Below are 7220 nucleotides of genomic sequence, written 5' to 3' on the forward strand. Positions count from 1 at the left end.
CAAATAAAAGAAAAATACAAATCAAATAAAAGAAAAAGGAAAGCGTCTCCAATAACAATAAAGGCATGTACTCCACAGTAGTATCATTGGCTGTGCCATTCTAAGTCTCGGTATACATATGATTCTTTTTGTTTTTGTTTTTGAAGCAACAGTACTGTACATAAGATGCGAGTAACCAGTTGCTAAAATAAATCCAATGAAACTATATAAAGACCATTTATAAACGATTAAATAACGGTAGTTTTTTTTCTTCTTATGAGCAACAAACAGAAAATTACATATGACCCGCCCTATGGTCCTCACATAGACAAGACAGGAGCCAAATAGGGGTATAGACCAAGCCATATGAATGACGTTAGTTTTAGCCCATTGAGCTAAGACTTGAGCAACTCCGTTTGCAAGACGGTTAACAAATACAAGGATATAAACTTTAATTTTCCTGTAACAGACAATGGGTTTTCTGGTTTTCTATGAGGTCTTCTTATTAATTTGCTCTAAAATAGCTAATGCACCACTCTCAAGATAATAACTCGATCAAGTCTCTTCTCCAAAACCACTATCAAAGTATCTTCGAGTCTCTACTTTTTCCCTAGAAAAACATATTAACAAGCCAGTAGAGGACCAACAGTTGGTTGAGGAAGCCAGGAAGGTGTTTAACCAGCCATACAGTGCCGGAATCAACAGTAGGCAATTACAAGTAGTCGTAAAACTTGCAACATAAACAACACTACTTTTCCCTTGCATAACCCTAACTTTTTCTCTACTCGATCACACAGCCAAAATAACTTACCGCCATCAACGTCACAAAACAACACTTTTGGACAATAAGGTGTGGCCGTGAATCTCACCCATGGCCAATGATAACCATGTCTCCCGTTCATCGCATTAACGCGTGATTCTAATGTAAGTACTGTTTAAGTGACTTTTAACTTGTTACTGACACTGTTCTTTCACGCGTGATTTCTATCATGTTTCACCACAAGCGTGTCTATGTGAAGTGTATTACTGAACATGGTTGTGTACGTACGCATCTTTTGACTAGTATAGGGCACAAGGGAGGACAAGACCTTTCAATGGCATCCTGCAAAGTTGAGTGGAGATGTTTCAAGAAAAATAAAAGCAACTGGCCCACATAGTGGCTTCTAAGAGCATGCATGCGCTATAGGTACTTAGTTTGGTATGCCTTTTCTTCACCTGAACAGCCAAGCAACCTATCGATTCCACCAAGCTTAACTTTTTCTTGTCTGCACTCTGCACTAATAACATTATAAGAGGCAGTATGCTTCAGAAAAAAAAAGAGATTTTTTTTTTATGAGAGGCAGTGTCCCAACAACAAACACCGATTTCAGAAATTTCAATAAATATATTTAGTACTATTTCAAGTATGATTTAGTTATAAGTAATAAGATTGCTGCAGATAGACAAACCACCGCGGAATCGGTTATACCAAACATCACTTGCAGGTTTAATTAGGACAATGTCTCAAATTGAGGCTAATGTGTTCTCTGGTTCTTTACCTTCGTGTCAATGCCTAGCAGTGTTTGGAAAGCATTTCGAAAACCATTTTAATATATAATTTGCAAGAAACAAACAACATTACTAACATATGGGGGCACCAGTTCATTTTGTAATGTACCAAATTTTATATGCATGCGATTTGGTATCCTCCTAAACTGTAGTAGTGTGCTTCACAACTGAGAAATTGTCATACACAACGTAAGCAGACTTTAAAAGTCTTTGAATATCTGTAACTCATGAATCAGGCTTTGCATGCGGTGTGCCGTGTTATCTTGGTAAGCAAAACGCTCCAAAATTCCATTCACGATACAAAGACGAAGTACAAGTATCCTATGAGACTTGATAGAGAAAACAGTCGAGAAAACAGAATAGTTGCGCTAGGATACCTAGCTAGTCATTTCATCTGCTAGCACTGTCTTTCAGTGCTTGGAAAAAGGAAAAAAGCTACTGTCTTTCTTCAGTTGACAAGACAAGAGAGAGTAATTTTGGTTGCTTGACTTCTTTAACCACTGGTATGTCCAGTTATAAAATCTAGTCTCACTCTCCCATCTTTACACTTCATCGATCTAACCCTTTCTCTGGTGACCAAACTGTTAAATGAAGAACGAAAAAACACAGGTCTCGTTTCTTCTTATGTGTACGCTTAACTCTTGCTGTCTTCTACTTATTATTTTTATTTCACTTGTATGTTTTCTCTCTGAATCTTTTAAATGTTTGATTTTGGATCATGTAGTGGAGAATCCGTATGGATTATAAGCGGATCAATGGGTTTGCTTGGGAACCTGGTGGAACCACGATGATCATCTTTCGATAGCATTATGGTATCTCCTCTCAATAAAAGTAAGACAACTAATCTTTCATTATGTATTTATTTATTAGTTGATTTACACGCTGTTTTAATGTTAGATGCATATCATGGATGTTTAGTTAATTATCTAGTTATTTTCCTTTTGTTTGTTTGATACTGTTAAAAATGATGATTAAAAATCGATTTATTAGCTTAAATAAACCTCGTCGAAAATCCTGAAGTTTGCACAATTGAGGATCTTTATTATAAAATCTTTTGAAAATTCATTACAAATCTTTATCACAATTGGAAAATCCTAAAAGACCCATGACAACCACACAATATTGTTCTTGTGGTTTATGTTTTATAAGTATGAGTAATTGTATATTAAATACAATGCAAAGACCCATATTTCTAAAAATGTTATTAAGGAAACTTAAGTAGCTTTGGCTAGTTAAGTAGTTTCCTCCAGCGTTATCGGGGTTTAGTTTGTTGAGGAACCATGAAAAAACCTTACGTTGGGTATAATCTACACTCAGCTCTGAGTGCCAAATGGTTTAGCATCGCAGAAATAATTTTTGGGCCGAATGGCTCGGCGCCAAACTGAATTTTCCCTCCGAAGATGTGGATCATCGCCTAACCACTAGTCGCCATACACCATACTATGAAATCGCCAAAGCTTGACGCCCAATCGTTTGGCACATCACAAAAATATTTGTTTGACCATTAATTTTAACCATGCACTCCATTCACACTCCTACGAAACAATGCATACTCTTTATTGAAAACATTGGTATTGTGTCTGAGATATAAAGGTTCAATGTCGTGAATCAATTTCATTGAACTTAACTATAAGATGCTTAAATGATTTTATTAATTTTAGAATACGACTTAAGATAGTCCATCTGTTGTTTTCTGAATGCTAAACCTAACCTCCTTTCGCAGGCATAGCCGCTGCAACTAGGTGGTGTATCAAGGCTTTAAACCGCTAGGTGATCCAGACAGACGAGTGTTGTCTCGTGAGGGTCGACATATAGATATACCCACAAAACCTATCATCTTGGTGCAGTTTTATTCATCTTGGTCTCTATCCTGCGGAGGGCAATTTAATAACGCCATAATCTGATGCATTGCCTTGGATGTATTCCAAATATCCACAAAGAGGTTGTTCCGGCGTTACAACGGTAATTGAATTGAAGCCGAAACAGATTAGGTATTTGCGATGTAAATATGAAAACTGTCATGAAGACGTACAGTTGCTAAACGATGCAATGAAGGCTAAAGAAGATGAAAATGTAGATGAATTGTGCAAAAACTTCAGACCAACAGAGAAAATGAAGATTGATTAATCAAAAATGGGTTCATGCTCAACTCCTAATTGTAAGTTCCATATGAAACTGCACTGTTCTAAAGCAAATAACACGTATGATAATCTTTTTGGAAATATCATGGGTGTGAATTGGTGTAATGTAATGATCAAGTGTTGTTATGCTATAGTTTAATGAAGAGTTTGAAGGTGATGTTTATGATGTGACGTGTTATCTTATATTTTAGTTTAATCTAGAGTTTCATGGTAATGAATATCATGAATATGATGTAATGTGTTTTTATCTTGAAAGTTTAATTTGTCATGGTCACTATATTAATCATTTGAAAAGAGAGTATATAATAAAGGAGAATATATATATGATAGTTAAACCTTAAATCACTTCTGTAGGCATTGCAACTAAACTTATAACATATGTAGTAATGTTTGGAGCTGTTAGGTGAATTACCAGACGAGTATTGTCTCGTGAGGGTTTACGAAAAATGTTTCCACAAAACCCATCATCTAACTACTAGTCTCTAAGGAAATATCAAAAATCACCAGGTAAATAATATCTTGCATCATCATAATAAATTCTTTTAAACTCAGTTAGGAAGTCGGGGAACTTTGTCTTTAGAAATTGCAAAACCTCTCAAATTCCACACTTTATTTGACAGTAAAGTAAACTCCCTTTGTGTACACATATATCTCACTATCGGACACGTGTATACAGAAAGGTACGTGGAAAGCATGCAAGCCAAGACATCAAAACACGATGCGTCGCGAAGCACCAAATAAACCCCTAGGAGTTGCTTTATCTCATCCCCAAAAGAGGAGCTAAGATCAACGGTGGGGAGAAAGTCAGCTGACACGGACTGACAGGGGCAGAAGACACTTGTCTGACACGAGCAGACCCCTCAACCACCCGCATTAAACACTCTGAGCAGTGCACGTGTCGACCGACCTATGGAACGAGCGAAGATGCCTCCGCGGGATCGAGGGGGAAACGCAGACCTCTGCGTGATGGACACAAGACACTAGAAGATAAGGTTCCAACGGTCTTCAGAGATGGGTCCCACATTCCTACCTTATAAATACCCAATCTCCACAAAGGGGGAAGGGGATCGAAAAAACATCAGGAAAGAGAGAGAGAGAGAGAGAGTAGCAAAGGTAAGGAATCCCATAGTGGAGAGAAATATGTAAACCCCAAGTCATTCAACTATTCGTGTAATCGTGAATAATATAGCAGAACAACAAACCCCGTGGATGTAGGCCTTAGTGCTGAACCACGTAAACCTTGGTCTTATTTACATTTCAGCACTTTACATTCATTTAGTTCCGCATGCATTTACTTATATATGTTGTTTTCCTTTTATATTTGTACCCCATGCATAATCGCTACGCATGGGGAAGTTGGAGGAGGCCATGATAAACCCGCGGGTTTTGAGCCAATGAACCCACATCAGGGTATCATCATCGTAATCTCTTTAGACTTTAACAATTGATTGCGGGCATTCGGATCCCGCGTAGTTCGTGTGTCCACAATTTGGCGCTAGAAACAGGGACTTCGTCCCGGTAAAAGATTTATCTTGTCCTGTGATTTCATTCTAATTTGGCATACGATTGCTTCGATTTCATCAGCTCTGACTGTATAGATCATTCGTCAACAGTATTATATTCAAAAACCCACCTTTTGCCTTCGATAAGAGTTAGTGTTCCAAGCATGGGTTATTGTCCTAATCCGTCGGATTTACAATTTTCAGTTTTTTTTTATATATACTAAAGATCGCCTTTAATAAACCCGCTTTTGAAAAATTGTATTTCGACAACTAACCCGCTTCACGCGGACATCCCCGTTTCTGTTTGAATAAATTTATACAGAGAGAACGTGTTGTGAGTAAAGAAGGCGAGTTTACGCTAGATTTCGTCAACAAAAAGGCACGTGATGGAGAAGACGCAGGAAGCAGGAAAATCCAAAGCTTTGTCAAAAGAAACACCCCGGACAACCCCGATCATCACCCGAAGCAAGCAGAAAGGAGATAAAACTAAAATGACCAATCGAAGGCAGGATACAACTGAAATCACTTCACCCATGAACGCTAATTCAGTTGCAATGGCGGCTCTCAGAGCAGCAACGATAAAATACGGGGAAGCCGCGGTAGTCCCGAAGGCCGCGGAGGCTAGCAATACCTTCGCCATGAGTCAACTTAACCAACCAAGGGAAAGGGTGGATGAATCCAGAACATTCCAACCCGCGCATCTGCTAACCTTTGGAATGCCGCTAACAAATAACCAGAACCAAACCATACCGACGGCTCGGGCACCGCAAAGGGGCGCTCACTCCAATTTGGAAACACCAGCAACAGAAGTTGAACCCCTGCCACCTTTGGTACAGACCATGGAGGAGGGTGGCGCCACGGCTGTAGCGGCACGTGCGGGGACTCCCAATCAGGGGTCCAACCAATCACACCAGCTAATGGCTGAGCTCGAGGAACTGAGAAGGAACCAACAGGTTTACGCAGAAGCTGTAGCACTTTTGGCCAGAGAAAATCAAGATTTAAAGGAGCGGATTGCTCTAAGCACAAAGACCAACCAACAACTTGATGAAGCAAGCTCCAAAGCACCAGAGCCAAACCAAGACTGCAGAGTCGTCCTAGCGACTAATGAAGACGCAACAAGGAGACATAGCATATCCGACCCGGACTATGACGATGGAGAATCAAACGGAAATGATCTGAAGAACTTAGAACACCAACGCGCAATGGAGGAACTGCGAGATGAGATGATGGCAGAGATCAGGCAATTGAAAAATAAACAAGGAGGGGGAAGGTTAGAAGAGGTTATGAGAGAAGCTAACTCCACGCCCCTGACGCATCGCTTGGCCAACACCCCTATTCCCCTGAAATGCCCTGTCCCGACGTTCGAATGCTATGATGGGTCCAGCGACCCTGCTGCACATGTTCGGTACTACAACCGCGTCCTAGCAAGATGGGGACAGAACGACGCCGTACTCTGTAGATACTTCCCGTCAAGTTTGAAGGGATCGGCGTTATCATGGTTTGATAATCTGCCACCAAACTCCATACACTCATACGACCAACTGGCAGAGAAATTCTTAAGAACATACATGTACAACAAGACTGTAAACACTGGGATGGATAAGCTTTTCTCACTAGCAATAGGCTACAAGGAAACCACGAGAGAATACACAAACAGATGGCATAGGATCTGCCAAGCCATAGGAAGCGTGGACCCAGTGGTGAGCATCAATTGCTATAAGTGGGGCTTGGACCGAATGAGTCCCCTATTTGTTGAAATTCACGGGAGCGTGCCCAAGACAGAAGGCGATCTCCGAATAATTATCGAGAAGCACGCTCGACTTGAAGAAATTCAACGGGAAAACCCGAGGGCATATCCGCAGAGGTCTCACCGCACCAATTCAGCAGAACAAACCAATGGGGCCAAAAGGGGTTCCTCAGATGAGAGACCTCACGAAGATAGAAAGGAACGGAGGGATGAACGAAGAACAGGCGACCGAAAATTCGAAGACCAAGTTTACACGAAACTCAACGCTAGCTATGCTCGTATCCTGCGGGAGATCAAAGGGAG

At 40.3% G+C, this 7220-nt stretch overlaps 1 long non-coding RNA gene across 1 annotated transcript; it reads left to right on the forward strand.

The window, feature by feature from the left end:
• The first annotated feature begins 2068 nt into the window (after positions 1-2068).
• On the forward strand, positions 2069-3834 carry LOC113308308. Its single transcript, XR_003339653.1, has 3 exons — positions 2069-2136; positions 2252-2358; positions 3251-3834. It is a non-coding gene; the product is annotated as an uncharacterized LOC113308308 (long non-coding RNA).
• The last annotated feature ends 3386 nt before the right edge of the window (positions 3835-7220 follow it).

This window comes from Papaver somniferum, chromosome 9 (genome assembly GCF_003573695.1).
Source record: "Papaver somniferum cultivar HN1 chromosome 9, ASM357369v1, whole genome shotgun sequence".
NCBI lineage: Eukaryota > Viridiplantae > Streptophyta > Magnoliopsida > Ranunculales > Papaveraceae > Papaver > Papaver somniferum.